At 42.7% G+C, this 18,729-nt stretch overlaps 1 pseudogene; it reads left to right on the plus strand.

The window, feature by feature from the left end:
• Nucleotides 1-18,729, plus strand: part of LOC133087135 (hemoglobin subunit mu-like) — a 32,719-nt pseudogene that overhangs the window by 8,338 nt on the left and 5,652 nt on the right.

An 18,729-nucleotide genomic window follows, 5' to 3' on the forward strand; every position in this document is an offset into this window, starting at 1 on the left:
TATTCTGAGGTCCCAGCACATGCCAGGCACTGAGGCCCCATCATTAATGAAGTTAACCAGGAGGTAACAAGGATGCCACTTGATGCCATGGGTCTTAGAACAATTCAAGAACTCATGGTTTTTTGCCCACCCCACCAGTGTGGAGCCAGGCCTTGTGGACAGGAGAGTCCTGGCCCTCTCTAACACTCAGTCCTCATGGTCCACAGTGATTCTTCAGTTTGCCCTCACAGGCAACAGAATGCAGCCCTGAGCATATTCGTCTCAACCTCTGAAGCCTGGATTAAAATCACACGGGAAAGACTGGCTCTAAAGACACCAGGTTTGAGAGTCATTCTCAGCAGGAAGCAGATGGAACTCCAAGCTGGCCAAGAACACAATCCTCTGTGTTTTCAGCAAACAAGCTTCCCCCACACAGGGCATCCAAGAGCCCGCTGAGTTGCTCCCTCCATCTCTTCTCTTAGCTTTTAGCCTCTACACCCAAATCTATGGGGAATTTTAAAGAAATTCCACTCAACACATGACATTCACAAAAACAAATTGCAGATAGTTGAACTTAAATATACAATTCCTACATTACTACAAAAGAATATTATTGTAATCTTGGGGCAGAACAGTCCTTTATAAGCAGAACAGAAAACACAGAGGTAACAAAGGAAAAATTAGATGGATTTAATTAAATAAATTTGGAAACTTCTTAAGAACAAAGCACAAGGCTAACAATGTTAAATATAAACTGATACAAATATTTCAATATAGATCAATAAGAAGGTTAATAGTGATAATGTATACAGAGCTTCTACACATTAATATAAACTCTTTGAAGATAAAGGACGGGAGGGAAGAGACTTTTCTTTGTGAGGGTGGGCAGAGGCAGAGAAAAGGGAAAAGAGCCATGAGAGAGAAGAGCATCTCCCCTTCCACTTGACCCCCAGACTGAATTTGAGGCCCCTGCAAGAGGCTTTAGCAGAGAAGCTGATGGCACCATTCGGTACAGATGTCTCGAGACTGAGGATCTAAGCAGAGCAGCCTTGGGGCCCCCAGTGACAAAGGGTGGTTGGCACACAGTGAGCAGGTGGCCCTTTCCCCAGCTCTGCCTGACACTCAACATCCCAACTCTGCCGAACAAGAATTGGTAACTTTGAGGTGCAGGCGCTGGAGGGACCGCCCTCCCCACACGCCCCTGCTCCCGCAGGCTCCTCACGGTGTACCCCAGCACCCAGGCCTACTTCAAGCACCTGGGCAGCCACCCTGACAAGGTGCAGCTGCTGAGCCACGGACCACGCATGCTGGAGGCGGTGGGCATGACCATGCGGCATGCGGACAACCTGCACGCGGCCCTGAGCCCGCTCGCAGACCGGCATGCACGCGGGCTACGCTTGGACCCCACCAACTTCCCACTGCTGTCCGGTGTCCGATCTTGTTGCAGGGCAGGTTCACAGTGGAGATACAGACGGAGTGGGATAAGTTCCTGATGGGCCTGGCGGTGGTGCTGAGGAGAAGTTCCAGGCCCCGCGGGTATAGGTCTGCGCATGTCAATAAACAGGCCTCAAAAGGCTGGGCAAAGTTTAAAAAAAAAAAAAAGAATTGGAAACTTTGGAGACAGCACCCATGGCATGGACCTTGGTGTCTGGCTTCTGTTAACTTCTCCAAGCTTCCATGAGCAGCAGACACACAAGAAGCAGGGAAAAAGGGAAACGGAGAAGTTGCCACAGGGAGACACAACCAACAGACAGGTTTACCGACACAGTTGAGGCACCCTTTTGGTGACTTCCAGAAAGAACTGGAGGACATTTTGAGGGGCCTGAGAGCCTTGTTTTACTTGGGATATTGCAACAGAAAATGTCTGGGCATACATATATATGCCTATCTTTTAAAGTCTGGCAGGATAATGGTTTTCTTGGGGAAATGGGATTATGAGAGGAGGGAGGAAATTCCACCTTCTATTGTATACATTTCCAGGATGTTTAGTTTTTTTATAAGGAACATATATTACTTTCATAATAGTAACATACAAAAAGATAGCCCCATTGAGAAAAACAAAAACAAAAAATACCCAGAATATGGCATTTGGCTTTCAAGGATGGAGCTCTGCTCTGCAGTGTGGCTGGTGACAGTATGAGCCCACAATTAGTCATCTAGTGTGTGTTGTGGCCTGTGACAGGGAATAAAGCACAGAGCAGTGGGATGCACGAGAGCTTCCCTGGCCTCAGTGTCTGGAACTAAACCACGTCCAAGGGCAAAAGCTGGTTTGGTGGCCAGCGTGGAGTGTCAGGGCTAGTGATTATCCCTGGCATAGGGGCCCTGACTTGTTCTGCCTTGAGATCTCTTAGAAGAACACATCCTTTTGTGGGCAGTCAACTCAGGGTTCAAAGAGTTGCTCTCTCACCCATGGTAGGTTGCAAGTGAGAGATGGAACTGAGGTCTCACGATCTGCTGCCCTCATGAAAATGTCCAACGTCTTCATCATGATTCACAAGGCCTGGCCCCTGCCTTCCTCTCCAGCCTCATCTATCTCCTCTTCCAGCTTGTGTTCCTGGCACTGAACCAGGTGTGGTCCCCACACGGCCTCCTCTTTCTAACCTAGAACCCCTCCCCTGCCCCTTCCCTCACTCTTCCATTCCCAGCTGCATTGTCATCCCCTGCAGAGAGTCCTCCCTGAGCCCTCACTGGGTGAGACACCCTCCGCTCTCCTCCCGGACACCCTGGGTCATGCTCTGAAACATCACCACTCTGTAGAATGGTCGCCTGACTACATGTCCGCGGCCCCCAGCTAACTGGCAGCTTTCTGTCTGGCAAGGTGAGAGTATTACCACACTGGCCTCCAGTTCTGGGCATGAGGCTCCATAAATATTTGCTGAACAGGAAACCTGCTGGCCTGGACTCGCCCTTCAGGCATCCTCACGTGAGGCACCCCTGCATGTTGGCTGACTCACCTGTAAGCTCCTCACAGTTCATGAGGGAAGGATGGTGGCACAAGTCCAGGAAATAACTGCACTTACTAAAGCGTCTCTTCCTGGAAGAGAAACGTCAACACAAAAAGAGACTTAAATGCTCACAGAGGTGACTGGGACTGCAGACCTCCCACACAAAGTTCTCAGTGGGTCCATTTACCAGGAACAAGTAGGAGGCACAAAGCCTGGCAGGGAAGAGGAAAGCACAGGGCACTGGAATTCTAACCGGGACCCTACCCCAAACCTCTGTGACTGTGGGCAAATCCCTTCACCTCTCAGGCCTGTCTGCCCTGAGGCCTGTGGAGTAAAGGCTGGGTCAGATGCTCCCTAAGCCCTGTGGGGAGGTAGGAGAAGAGCCAACCAATCTGAAAAGCACATCCACTGGGCTCCACCCAACACTGACCTCAGCCCTGGATACAGCCCAGCTCCAATGCTCCTGCCTTATACAAGCTCTCCTCACAGCAGACATTCAGTCTGGGTCACAGGGCAAGAACCTCACCAAGGCCCTTGCCGTTGGTGCTTTTTACAAACAAGCAAATCTAGACAGGACTGGCACCTTTCCTTTGAGGGAAAGGATGCAGGCCTCCTCACACCCCATTTCCCAGGGTACAGGTTTTACTCGGACCTTATTTCTCTAAGACCAAGCGATCACTGGCCCCGTAGTGCTGGGCTCTGTCACCAGCCTGAGCCTCCCTCCCTGCGGCAACGCTGGAGGCAAATCCGCACCCCCTTTCCGAGGTGCTGGAGTTGGGAGGCTACTGACCATGTTACTAGGTAGAGGGAAACACGTCTATTGCCACGGACTTTGCTGAGCTGGGGGACAGGAGAGAGTTTGTTGATATTTTTCCTCCATTCTGCTAAATGCACAGGCTTGGGCATCAGTCAGACCTGGGTTCAAGTGTCAATTCTGCCTCTTTCTAATGATTTGACATTGGGCCAGCTTGGTTTCGAATCTGCAGAGTGGGGACAGAATGCCCACCTCGAAGGCTTACCTTGCAGGGTTGTTATGAGGATTAAATGAAATGACATCTGTCAAACACACAGCACAGTACCTGTCTAGTTGCTTAGCAAATGTCAGCAACTGTTAACAGCCTGGAAATGTCTGGCAAGAGCAATGGGGCTTGTGTTTTTAAAAGAATTTCCCCATGAGTCATGATGAGAATCAAATCCTGATCCCATAGCCCAGAAGTCAGGTCTTTTCATGCCACCCCACTCACCACCGCCCCATAGTTCCAGCTACTTTAGATTAAACAACTGAGAACTGTAAAAATGAAAATCCCCAGGCAAAGACTAGCCTGTTCCTGACCCCAGCGGCAGACCCAAACCCCAGGAATCCCCACAGCTCAGATCTGCTGTCCCTTTCTGCCCGGGCAGCACAGCCCTGAGATCAGGATGCCCAAATTCAGGTTACTGACTTTGAGGCAGCAGTGCCTCTACCCCAGTGAGCTTTTGCTTACTTATAGTGAGACCTTCGGAATAGTTACTTTTTAATCTCATGAAAGATCCCTGCGGCCTGCTTTGTAGAGGAATAAGTACCAGGAAGTTGGGAGCACTTCCAGGATGCGTGATAATGGGTGGCACCTGGAACTGAGAGGTGGGTGTCCAGGTACCTCTGCCAGCTCTGGGGCAATAAACCTTTTTGTTCTGTTTGGGTTGGCTTCAGTTTCTTTTTTAACAAAACCAAACCAAAGGATCAAGATGAGACAGGCAATAGGGTTAATAAAGACTAATGCCCCAAATGTAAGTTAGCTTCCTCAGCCAAATTCTCCCTGAGTTGATTAACAAATAAGCCAGTGATTAAGCTGTTCTAGCACATTTTATTCTGTAGCCCAGAAGGGATCCTTCCCAGTAGGAGGGACTTAGACACTAGATTAGTAGCTTCAGTCCCTGTTCAACTTCCCTGTGCCTGTGTCTGCTGTATGTGGTGGGTGAGAAGACCATCTCCACCCACAGGTCACTTCTGGGACACCACCAGGACCAGAGAGGACCCAGAGACAAAGGAAAGCTTCTCGGGTCCTATTGTACAGGATTGGCCCATGAGGGGGTGGTATGTGCCTGACACCATATTTCTTCGGTTAATCCCCATAACAACCCCGTACTACAGGAACTGTTATTAGTGTAAAGGCTCAGAGAGGTTAAGTGGCTCAAAAAACTGGCAGCAGCGGGTCTTAAGCCCCATTTCCTGATGTGGGAAGGTATCATGTAATACTGGCTTTACCATTTTACTACCAACGACAAATGTAGGATTTCCAAAAATTGGCAGATTAGTGAGCCATGGAGTTACTTGGGAAGCCTCAGTAGAAAAGGGGAAGGATTTGGAGGGGTCCCGGGGAAGGGGAAGAGGCCAGGCACCCACGTGCTGGGAAGGAGTCCGGCATCCTCAGGAAGCGGGGGCAAGACCAAACACAGACTTTGTTAAAGCAAAATTTTCTCACATCCCTGCTGTAATGTATCTAATCTGTAATTAAAACCTACCAGAACACGTACAAATGAGTGCTGGTAAAACCCCTGTTAATTTTAGCAGCTAGCACTCAGGATGAGAGAGCTGCAGGCAGGGAGGGATGCATCCTTCCACGCCTTCCCTAAGCCAGCCTCTGCTGATGTCCTGTTCCCTCCGAGTGCCTAGGGCTCTGCGAATGGGGAAGGGTCACAATAGCCCCCTCCACACAAGTTCTTTAGGCTCAGAATCCTTTTAAAAAGAAAATTGCTTTTTCTTTGTGCTTTGGAAATTCCGCTGTGCAGACGGTTCCTGCAAGTTTAATTTTTTTGCTGTTTAACATTGAGAGAAAATATTTTTTGTTTTTAATAGATTTCTACAAATCAAATACATAATATTTCTCTTAAAATTGAGGTCATCTGGGTGACTAGTTCAAGATTCAGAACAAAACACATTCCAGGTTGTTCTGACACAACCAGAAAGGGCAGTCACTGCCTGGTGGAGACCCGGCTCCCTGTGGGAGAATGTTGAGCCCACATGGTCAGTCCCCAACTCCCAGACAGCATGAGTCTCTCCCTCCGCATCAGGCCCTCAGCTCTGGGTCTATACCTTTCCTGAAATCTCTGCCCCGACCCCATGTTATAGCTCTCTGTGACCAGGCCACCATGCAGGAAGTGCCTGGAGGTGAGGGTCATGCTTCATCCACTCTTCCAACAAGTATGCCTTAATACCTTCTACGTGCCAAGCAAATTGCTGGGCCCTGGGATACACCTGCAAGCAAGACAGTCGTGGCATCATGCTTAGGAGTATAGGCTCTGGAGCTGGACTGCCTGGATTGAAATCCCTAGCTGTGTAGCCCTGGGCAAGTCACTTAGCCCCTGTGTGTCTTAGTTTCCCGGTGTATACAATGGTGATGATAACAGTACCCACCTTACAGCAATGAGAGGATTAAGTGAATTCACATATTGTTAAGTGTGTTTATGGTTAGTACCCTGTAAGTCCTACATATAAGTTAGTATTACAGACTATAATGATAATGAAACAGACTGCTACAATAAAATACAAGTGCTCTCTATATCAAGGCTAAGTACAAGATGTCTTCGGAGGACACAAGAGGGGTCCGTAAACCCAGACTCAGGAGGGCTTCCCGAAAGATACCACCCTTTAAACAGGGACTTAAAGCATCAGTTAATCATAGTAAGGAGATATGAGGACAGGGGGAAGAGTGTTCCAGATTGAGTGACAGCACGTGGAGAGGTGTGGAGGCAAAAGTCCATGCTTTCTGTGGTGAGTTTGCTTCATTTTAAAAGATAGAACACACGGTAAGTCAGTCACTGAGTAACCGTTACTACAGAGTTTGTAACATGCCTTCTATCCGTTGAACCATTAATGTACCAACCACAGGGGATTCGGGTTCAGATCTCAAAGAGCAAGTCTGAACTCAAGGCATTTTTGAAGGTTATACCAACAAGGTCACAAGGGCTCACAAGTTCCCTTTTTATTTTCAATAGGAAACAAACATTTATGACCCTCAAAATTTTAGGTTAATTGAATGATTAACTTTCTTGAATGATTTCTGGTCTATAGGCTCCCAAGAGAAGACATAGTACAGCCTTTGTTTTTACTCCTCACATTGCCTCCAACACATTTTCCACAAGGCAGGTATCCAGCAAATGCCTTTTTTTCTTTTATACCATCTCAACATTTTTTTAACAAGTGCTTTTTTAAATGGCGGACGTTAAAATGAATTCTGCCAATGCCCAATGGTTCTCTTTCCACTCAACTCACAGGAAGGCAAGTTTGGGCCTGCCTCCGATCTCTTAGAGCAGAAAGCTAATCTCCAAGGTGACCTCACCGCAGAGTTGTGTCTTATAGTCAACTAGCAAATCTCAGCATGAACTGAGAACAAAGGTTGGAAAGGCAATAAAAATATAAACAAGCCAGGGCTGTAGAAGTCAAGTCAGTTCAGAGAACCAGCTGGACCTATGATTAGTTTTCAACTTTAAGAAAACTAAAGGGAGAGAAATCTTCCTGGACAATAATAATCCTTTTCAGAAGACCAGTACAGCCTTTTTCTTATTAGTAAATGAGGAAGTATGGTGCCTAAGATAATACAAGGAGGAAAGGGATTTTAAAATTCATCTAAGCCAGGGATTTTCAAACAGGTTTTGACTGAGGAATATTTTGTTCAAACTAAATATTACCAAAAGGTATGAACAAATAAAAACACACCAAGGTGGAGCCGCTGTGCTTGAAGGTGGGTCCAGGCCCCAATTCCAGCTGTTGCCCCCTACCCCTGAGCACTTCTAAAACCACTCATCGTGGTCTAACTACACTGGCCCTGCCATTGTGCAGAAGGAAGACCTGAGGCTGAGAAAAAAATACTTGACTTGTCCAAGGTCACACAGAAGCACCAGGATGAGTCCTTAGGTCTGCTTAATCCAAATTCAGTGACCCTTCCATTGCACCATGCAGAGGGTAGGGAAAATATGCTTCCTAATGCAGAGGGTGGCTGATGGGAAGGAGATCGAGCACAAGAGGAGAAGTATTGCCCTATCCAATGCACAGAGGGACAGAGCAGAGCAAAGTCATGTAATGGCTACTAGCTGTTTGGGGGCTACAAGATGCCTACTTAAATGAGAAGACAGCATATCCCATCTTTCTCCTGGATCACCAGCCTGCGATGATTTATTTGCATGGTCAAGTCAACAGACATTAAAGCATCTGCTATCAGGTGCTGGGAAGCCCGCTGGGTACAGCAATACAAAAACGAATAAGTCACTCTGTCATCCCAGGTGCTCATGGTCTAGTACAGAAAACAGACTGGAAACCCTAACTAGAGAGAGTATGAGACTGCAGTTGTGGACCTGTGGGGTAGCTACACAAGTAGAGGGAAGAGAAGAGATCAATTCACTGGGAGAACCAAAGATGGCCCAGCAGAAAAGACACCCATGCCGGCTTTCCAAGGATGAGTTTGTCTGCAGGTGGACAGGTGAGGAGAGGCATCTGGTTCAGAGAAAACAGAAACAGGTCTCAAACAGTGGCAAAGATGCTCATTTGCAGTTTAGAAAGATCATCGAGGTGGCACTGTGGAAATTCAAGCATGAAGAGGCTTCTGCACTTGGTTGAACTAGGGCACTAAGAGTAGGAATGGAAGACAATGGTGGTTTTCAGGAGGAAAGTCAGCATAAGGAATGGGAGCACTAAAAAGGACAGGAGGGTCCCCCTGGCTCGCCTGGTTCCCAAGAACTGCTGGAAGGTGGTGCCACCACAGGAGATAAAGAGGATCTTCAGAAGGGAAATAAAGAGCCAGCTTCAGCTGTCAAGAGTTCAAGGTGCTGGTGGGTCCTCCAAGTGGAGATGTCCAGCGGGGAGATAGGTGTAGGGGTCTGATGGTGCACTACAGCACAAGCTAGGTTCATGCCTCAGCTTTAACTTCTAAAGGAAAAAGCATCACCTATTTCCCCTATGTGCAGCAGAGCTTGTTTTAGCCCTCTACTCTGAGGGCTTTTAATAAGTAGAATTTACTGAACTTTTGTGTTGGGTGTTTCCTAAGCTATCTAGTAGAATCCAAACCCTATCAGCTTTTACCACAAGTTAGCTGGGGAGTGCAGCCACACCCCAGAGAAACTGGCTTCCTCTGTTACATCTGAATTAGGAGCAAATTTATTTTAAGTAATAATAAAAATACACAACACTGAAAAATACAGCATATGTCCAATTTAGCTTTGTCCCATCCATTCTTTTATGGAATAAAACTATTGCCATTTTGCAAGCAAGAAAAGAAAAATATGAAGAAGGTAAATGTACAGTTCCCAAGCCAGGGAACCCTGTAGTTACTCCGAATCAAATTAGGTACATGGTTAGCATTCAATCAATATGTCTTCACCAAGTAACTTACAATGCTGAGACACAATACTCAAAACCATGGGAGATATTAAAAACAGAAAAAGCCTAAGAAATAGAACATCAGCTCCAGGAGCTGATAATTAATTGTCTAGATAAGCAAGTACCAAAATGAGAATGTAAGGACAGATGGAACAAATGTCAATAGAAATGAAATGTCACAAAAGTTCAGAGGTAGGAAATAGAAGTTTAACCAGAGTAATGAAGAAACATTTCATGGAGGAGAAGTGCCATCTAAACTTAGTGTTAAAGGATGAGCTAGGTTTGGACAAGCAAATAAAGTAGAGGGCAGCGAGGATGGAGGGAGAGAATGGACTGAAGGTGTGACATGGGTACCACCAAGTGTTTCAAGACTAGAGAAGAGACAATTCTGATTGGAGCAGAGGGTCCACACATGGGAGTGACCTCAGCAGAATTGGAGGGGGTCTGAGGACCCTAACCCCGGTTGGACTTTATCATGGAGGTCATGGGCAATCCCGGAAGGGACTCTGAACAGAAAAGGACATGGGGCATCAGAGAGGTGGGAGTAGGGGATAACCAGACAGACAGCTAACCCATCATAACCCAGGGGAGAGCGCCAGGAGGGCACGAGAGGAGCAGAGCAGGACAGAGGTGAGGGTGGCTGTGTGAGGAAGAAAGTGGGTGAGGTAGGCCTTGAAGCAGCCTTGGGATGTTGTGATGGAAGAACAAAGTCATGGAGGCTGGAAAATGTGGCCCAGATGAGGAAAAGCACAATGTCCAGCTGCCTGCAGCCTAGGGCGTGACTAGGAAGTCAAAGGTGTGAGGGGAAAGGCGGACTGGAACAGAAGCGCTGGTCTATAGAGAGTTGGACTTTGTCCTAAGAGCAAGTGAGAGTCCCTGGAAGTGGTTGATAAGGGGACTTCCTGGAACAGAAGCTGTGTGTGAGGAGCGCTGGGTGACGATAACTTCACTGCTTAACAGTCGGCAATATTCACAGCATTTCAGCTGGTAGTCAACATGGTCAGGACGGATCAGGGGGAGCTACTGAGGCTAGGCAGACAGGTGGAAGGAGCCAGGCACACAGCAGGGCCGACCTCAACGGGAATGTGGGCCCTGGGAAGAGTAGGAAAGAGGGACATCTGGGGGCCTGACCTGAAAGTCTGAACGTGTTATGGGAGAGGAGGCTTGGAACAAACATCCTCACAGACCTTGTGCTTCTATGAACTGTGAACTATGCCAAAATCATGTTTATCTCAATGATACATCTAAACTTTCCAAGTATAAGGATCCACCCCACCCCTGGCTATTTTTTAAATCCTCTCTACACACATGCTTGAAAGGTACTCTGAGTACAGTAAGAACTTCTAAAAACACTCATAAATTTTGAGCCTTATCATCTTTATAGAAAAAGTAAGTAAAACATATTGGTGCAGGTTAAAGAATTATTATAAGGTGAACCCCTGTGTAATCTCCTCCAGGTCAGGAAATAAAATGTGGCAGCACCCCAGAAGCCAGCTGTGTGCACCTCCCAATTCACAACCCCACCGTCACTCTCAGAAGTAACCCGTCTCCTAAACATTGTGACTACCAGTTCCATCCTTTACTTTCAACTTTTCACATCTACGTATGCATCCTCAACTGGATGGGATAGCATAGTCTCATCAATGTAAATTACACCATGAGATTAAAATAAATAAAGTAAAATTTAAAAGCATGATGATGTGCTACTGGATAGACTACAAATCAATGGAAGAGGATTGAAAGACTAGAACCAGACCCAGTCTATAGTAATCAAAACACTATGGTACTGGCATAAAACCAGACCCATAGACCAATGGCATAGAGCAGAGAGTCCAGAAATAAACCCACACATAAATGATCAGTTAATTTACAACAAAGGAGCCAAGAATATATAAAGGGGAAAGGACAGTCTTCAATAAATGGTCTTGGGAAAGCTGGACAGTCACCTGTAAAACAATGAAATGGGACCACTCTCTTATACCATACACAAACATTAACTCAAAATGGTTTAAAGACTTGAAAGTAAGACCTGAAACCATAAAACTCCTAGAAGAAAACATAGGGAGTAAGCTCATTGATATCAGTCTTAGAGATGAGTTTTTGGATCTGAGTCCAATAGCAAAGGCAACAAGAGAAAAAAATCAACAACTGGGACTACATCAAACTAAAAATCTTCACAGCAAAGGAAAGCATCAATAAAATGAAGGCAGCCTACTGAATGGGAGAAAATATTTGCAAATCATATATCTAATAAGGGGTTGATATCCAAAATATATAAAGAACTCAACAAAAAATAGCAAAATAGCAAAAAATCCAATTTAAAATGGGCAGAAGTGCAAGAGGGTTGCCTTTTCTCCACACCCTCTCCAGCATTTATTGTTTGTAGATTTTTTGATGATGGCCATTCTGACTGGTGTATGTAAATTGATACAGCCACTATGGAGAACAGTATGGAGGTTCCTTAAAAAACTAAAAATAGAACTACCATACGACCCAGCAATCCCACTACTGGGCATATACCCTGAGAAAACCATAATTCAAAAAGAGTCATGTACCAAAATGTTCATTGAAGCTCTATTTACAATAGCCAGGACATGGAAGCAACCTAAGTGTCCATCGACAGATGAATGGATAAAGAAGATGTGGCACACATATACAATGGAATATTACTCAGCCATAAAAAGAAACAAAATTATTTGTAGTGTTATTTGTAGTGAGGTGGATGGACCTAGAGACTGCCATACAAAGTGAAGTAAGTCAAAAAGAGAAAAACATATACCGTATGCTAACACATATATACGGAATCTAAAAGAAAAAAAAAATGGTTCTGAAGAACCTAGGGGCAGGACAGGAATAAAGACACAGACATAGAGAATGGACTTGGGGACACGGGGAGGGGGAAGGGTAAGCTGGGACGAAGTGAGAGAGTGGCATGGACATATATACACTACCAAATGTAAAATAGATAGCAAGTGGGAAGCAGCCGCATAGGACAGGGAGATCAGCTCAGTGCTTTGTGACCACCTAGAGGGGTGGGATAGGGAGGGTGGGAGGGAGACGCAAGAGGGAGGAGATATGGGGATATATGTGTATGTATAGCTGATTCACTTTGTTATACAGCAGAAACTAACACACCATTGTAAAGCAATTATACTCCAAAAAAGATGTTTAAAAAAAATAAATAAAGTGTTAATTCCTGCCTGGGAAAAAAAACAAAAAACAATAAAATGGGCAGAAGATCTGAATAGACATTTTTCCAGAGGAGACACACAGATGGCCAACAGGCACATGAAAAGATACTCAACATCACTAATCAGCAGGGAAATGTAAATCAAAACCACAATGAGATATCATCTCCCACCTGTTAGAATGACTATTATCAAAAGACTAGAAATAACAAGTGTTTGCGAGGATGTGAAAAAAAGGGAATACTTGTGTACTGTTAGTGAGAATGTAATTGGTGCAGCCACTATGGAAGACAGTATGAAGTTTCCTCAAAAAATTATAAACAGAACTACAATATGATCTAGCACTTCCACTCCTGGGTATTTATCCAAAGAAAACAAAAACACTAACTCAAAAAGATAAATGCACCCCTCTGCTCATTGCAACATTATTCACCATACCCAAGATATGAAAGCAACCTAAGTGTCCATCAGTGGATGAATAGAGAAAGAAAATGTGGTATATACAATGGAATATTTTTCGGTCATAAAAAAAAGAGTGAAATTCTGGCATTGTGACAACATGAATGGACCTCAAGTGTATTATGTAAGTGAAATAGGGTAGACAAAGAACGGCAAATACTGTATGATCTAATTATATGTGGAATCTGAAAAGAACAAAACAAAACAAAACCCATGCTCATGGGCAGAGCATGTTGCCAGAGGCAGGGGGTGGGGAGTGAGTGAAATGGGGGAAGGGGGTTAAAAGATACAAGCTTCCAGTTAAAGAATAAATAAGTCATGCAGATGTAATGTACAGCATGGTGACTATAGTTAATAATACTGTATTGCATATTTGAAAGTTGCTAAAAGAGTAGATATTAAAAGTGCTCATTGCAAAAAAATTATAACTACGTATGGTGACAGACGTTAACTAGACTTAAACTTGTAATGATCATTTCAAAATATATACAAATATTGAATCATTTTGTTGTACACCTGAAACTAATATAGTTTCAATTCTGTCTCAATTTTAAAAAACCAGACCCAAGTATGTTTATGAATTAGATGATACCTATTTCATATCCTTTATCAAAATAAATTACAAATGGAGTAAAGATTTAGTGTAAAAACCAGAGCAATAAAAGTACTAGAAGAAAACAGAGGGAGGTATTTATGTTACCTTGAAAGCCCTTTCTAAGCATAATACCAAAGGCTGAGGCCATAAAGGAAAAGAATGCCAGATTTGTCTATTAAAAAATAAATAAATAAAAAGCTTCAGTAAGTCAATAAACACAGTAACCAAAACTAAAAAGAAAACTCCAAAAGGGGAAATTATATGTGACGTCATACTAACAAAGTAATTATGTCCATAGTTCTTACAAATCAGTAAGAAAATAAAGCAATGGAAAAGCGGCTAGGGTGATGTCTCAGTTAGCTATTGTCACAAAAAATAATAAATAATAAAGAGGCCCAGAATTCAATGGTGTAAAATAATACTTATTCTCACTTATGACAGGCAGGTCAACTAAGGTCGTTTGATCATTGGGCTCAGTACAGGCAGGGTCCAGGCCTGTGTCATGTGTTTCTCATGCTTCCAGCAGCAGGCTGGCCAGGGCATGTTCTTCTTGCAGCGATGGCAAAAGACCAACAAACACTCCCCACCACCCAAGCACATTTTAGACCCTTAGTCACATATCTTCTGCCAACATTTTATTAGCAAGTCACATGGCAAAGCCTAAGCTTAATCGGTTGTATAAATGGACTCCACTGCTGGTGGGAGTGAGGGTAATCAATATTTGATGATGGAAAGTGCCATAGACTGAATGCTTGTGCCCCCCCCCCCAAATTCATATGACGAAATCTAATCCCCAGTGTGTTGGTATTAGGAGGTGGGGCTTTGGGGCAGTGATTAGGTCATGAGGGCTCTGCCTTTATAAAAGAGACCCCAGAGAGCTCTCTTGCCCCTCCGCCATGTTAGAACACAGGGAGAAGAGAGTGTCTACAACTAGGAAGCAGATCCTCACCAGACAATAAATCTGCTGGCACCTTGATCTTGGACTTGCCAGCTTCCAGAACTGTGAGAAATAAATTTATGCTGTTTATAAGCCACCCAGTCTGTGGTAACTAACTATAGCAGCCCACATGGTCTGAGACAGCAGGTATCAACAGGCTACTGGAAAAACATGGACAAATGACCAATTAGCATGTGAAAGAAAGTGCAGCATTATAAATATGGAAAATGCAAATTTAAAAAAATATCATTTGTGGCCTATCAGATTGGTAATTACAAATTGACAACATCTGGTGTTGGTGATAATGATTAGAAGCAGGCCCTTCAGTACTTTGTTTGTAAGACTGTAAATTGGTATCACCTTTTAGATGGTGATTTGACAACATTTATAATATGTATTCATATGACCTGCAATCTTACTTTTAGAAAACTATTCTACAGACTTACCAGGGTGACAGCCTAACAATGAGTCACAAGAATATTCAATATAAAGTAGTTTGTAATAGCAAAGAACTAGAAATAGTCCTAAGCCCAACAATAAGGGATGTTAACAGGACATAGAATTACATGAGAAAAGCAGTATTTGAGACTATTTTTAAATTGGAGATAATAAAAGAAATGCTACTAACCAGTGTTGTCAGGAATTTATATAGGAAATTTTATGTTATGCATTATTTGTTAACATAAAAATATTTACAATATAGTAAATAGAAATAGATTATAAAACAATTCAAACAGTATGATCATGTTTTGTTTTAAAAATAAATCTATATAAATATGCAAAAAAGTTGAGACAGTGATACATCATAGTACAATGTGATTTTGGGATGGTAGGATTATGGATTTTATTCTCTTTTTTTCTTTGTGTGTTTTAATCTTTCTATAATAAATAGGTATTAATTTTGTCATAGGATAAATGCAAGTTTAAAAATGTTAATGGTGCTTTAAGATAGTTTTAATAATATGGAGGAATGTTTGCTATGATGTTCAGTTGGAAAACAAAGGAAGATACACAGTTGAGACAGCATGAGTAAGAGTCATGTAAAAAATATGTATTTGAGAAAACAAAGTAGATATGTTTGAGTAGTATAAATGATTTTCCTTCTTTCTACTTTTCTGCATATTACAAATGTTCTGCAATAAAATTACATTCTTTTTATAATGAAAAAAATATTTTTTTTTGATGAAAAAATAATTTTAAAGAGAAATTCTGGGCAAAATAATTTAGGATTCCTTAACAAATTGAATTGTCTCTGTCAAAGAAAATATATATACAAGACCAATGGTTCTCAAATTGCAGTGACTCTAGAGATCCCTGGAAGACTTGTTTAAAAGGGCAGATTTCCAATCCCCATCCCCCAAACCAAGATAATCCGCCTGGCTGTACACAGCTGCCAGTCTTTGATCTCTACTATACCATTGTATCTGACAACCCCAAATAGTATAATATGAATATGAATATCTCAACTGAGTCTCTTCTAATATGAACAAATTTCTCATTATATCTCTAAGTATTATAATACAGTTCCTTATTTTATCTCTGAATTTCAACCCTTATGATAATAAGCATTTAAAACTTTGCTTTCCCAGTTGCCAGTTATTTAGAAAAGTTCTTTTTGGCCAATGGGCCAGTTGTTGGGCAACAGCATCATCCAGTTCAATTCCTTCACTTCACAAATGAGGTTCTGACCCCAGAGAAAGTTCACAGTTTGCCTAAGTCCTCTCCGCTGCTGATGGCCTGAGCCCCTGCCCCTGCTCCCCTACTCCCTGGGGTCCTGATTCCCCAGCAGCCCAGGGTTTTCTCCAGCCCCTGCAGTTTCTCAATGGTAATTTGTCATTTCATGGCAAACATGCTGATCTTGGGATGGAGGCATCATCAGGAACAGTTAAGGCAGAATCTAGGTTTCCACATTCCACTGCGCACTGATGCGTAGACTTGCTGCTAATGTCCACCAGTCCCCAAACCAGCAAGCCACGATTTAATGAAAGCCCAAAATGGGCTTAACGCTAGTCAGATTTTAAATATAACTTGTACAGAATTAGCAAGTATTAACAAGTTTCAAAGACATCTAAAGGTAATTTGTTTCATCATCTAGTATTTCCTCAGGGATTTTGGATGACTCTTTCAAGAAGGGGGCCAACATACCATAGAGCATATGAAATTATAAATAGAAATAACTAAAACTAGAAACCAATAAGTACAGTTTCTTTGCCAGAAACTCTTAGACTCCTTGGCCTAATCGTCTTGTATTTTCTAAGTAAATCATGCAAAAAAAAGTAGTTTATTTCCACGATAGCTAACATTTATTGAGCTATATAAGCTAGACATTATGCTCAGAATTTTATATATATTCTCTCATTTACATAGCAACTGTATGAGTTGGGTGCTAGGATTACCCCCATTTTATAGATGAGAAAACTGAGGCTTCAAGGGAATAAAAGACTTACCCAAACACATGCTTCTGGCAAGTGTTGGAGCCAAGGTTTGAACTAAGGTTGTCTGATGCAATGTTCCTGCTCTCCCAACCATTCTAGTACATGCTTCTCTGGCCAGTATCATCTGTCACTCATCTAACAATGAATATAACCCTCAAAAATGGACATCAGAATTGAGTTTTTCCCTATTTTTAATCTTTCTAGAACTCTGCTATTATATTTTCATATAATAATTTTAAAATATGTGTATCATACTTATGGGTGTGGTTTTGTGGGTATAATTGCAAACTAAAGTTAGTGCTTTGCCCAAATGTGTAAACACTTGTAATCAATGTATACTTAAAAATTATGAAGTGATATTTGTTTGCCAGAGATGAGAAAAAAATTTATATTACATTTTCAACGTAGTAGTACATTTTTTTCGTAGTAGTAACACATTTTAAATTTGATTATAAGAACAGAAATGGTATCAGTCAGGGTTCAATTGCAATAAACAGAAACCACTCTGTTTAAGCAGAAGATATTTAATTCAGGAAGTTAGGTGCTTACAAAATTGAAGGTTGGACAAACAAACTCTGGACCAGGTCTCTAGGAATGACACAGTGACACTGCTCAGCTGTCTCTCCAGGAGAGCTAGCTGCTCCTGAGCCACAATAAGAAGGATGAGCAATCAGGAGGTTGCCATGGAATCGTCATCACTGTGATCCAGGGATCAGAAAGTGGCTCTAACTGCCTCCCTGACATCCTGACCCCAGCAAAGCTGGGTATAGGACATCAGACCATGGCTGCAGCAAAATTCAACAGCTGACAATGCAGGAAGATGCCCTCTGTCGCACTTCTACTTTTGAAATCCAAAACCAGTACATGGAATTTATGTAATCTAATTTGTACCTAGAATAAGAGCTTGCAAGGGATTCTGAGAATTAACTACAGTGTTGCGCTTGCAGGCTATGTCATACAGGAAGGCACCCTAGGTGGAATTTGGGGATTATGTGGCAATTTAAGATTTTCACCACAAAGCACATTATCAAATAACATAGCACTGAATTCCTTTAGCTGCGAGGCACTGTGGTCTGTGTCCCACTGGTAAACCACCAACTCAGTAATTGGATGGCAGCCTCCAGTGCTTTATGAAGAGGTATGCAATGTTATCTAACATACTCCATTGGAATTGCTACAGAAACAGGAACCAAGAGAGAAGAAACTTGGCTTGTGGATTTTTTTAACTGTCTACATCACCTCTTGCTAAAAGCTTGTTTGTCTCAAGAGGTTATATACTGTCAATAGATATGTGAGAGCTGCCTTGATTAAACATGTTCTAAGACCAAAAAAAAAAAACAAGAATTAGCAACATTCTTGTCTGAGTGTTAACAGAGACTAGAAAATAATTCAGTGTAATAACATGGGGAAAATGCTTATGGTACAATATTAATTTTAAAAGGATGCAAAATTATATAGAGTATGACCACAATATATCATAAAACAACAAAAATCTTACTAGTAATCAAGGAATAATGAGATACCACTTACTACCCATCAGATTGGCAAATATTGCAAAGACTGATAATATCCAGTGTTGGACATTATGGGAGGAAATGAGTAGTCTTATGCAATTTAGATTTGAGTGTAAATTGGTTCAGCGGTAGCTGTTAAAGTAGAAAATAAGCACACCCTTCAGGACAGCAATACAACACTTAGTTATCTATGCAAGAAAAATGTTCCCCCATGTATAAAGAGGCAAGTACTAAGGATGCTTATGGCCACCTTGTTTATTCTAGTAAAAACCTGAAAACAACCTACCTGGGTGTCAATACTGAGAATAAATAAATTATAGTATAT

This window comes from Eubalaena glacialis, chromosome 3 (genome assembly GCF_028564815.1).
Source record: "Eubalaena glacialis isolate mEubGla1 chromosome 3, mEubGla1.1.hap2.+ XY, whole genome shotgun sequence".
Classification (NCBI taxonomy): Eukaryota; Metazoa; Chordata; class Mammalia; order Artiodactyla; family Balaenidae; genus Eubalaena; species Eubalaena glacialis.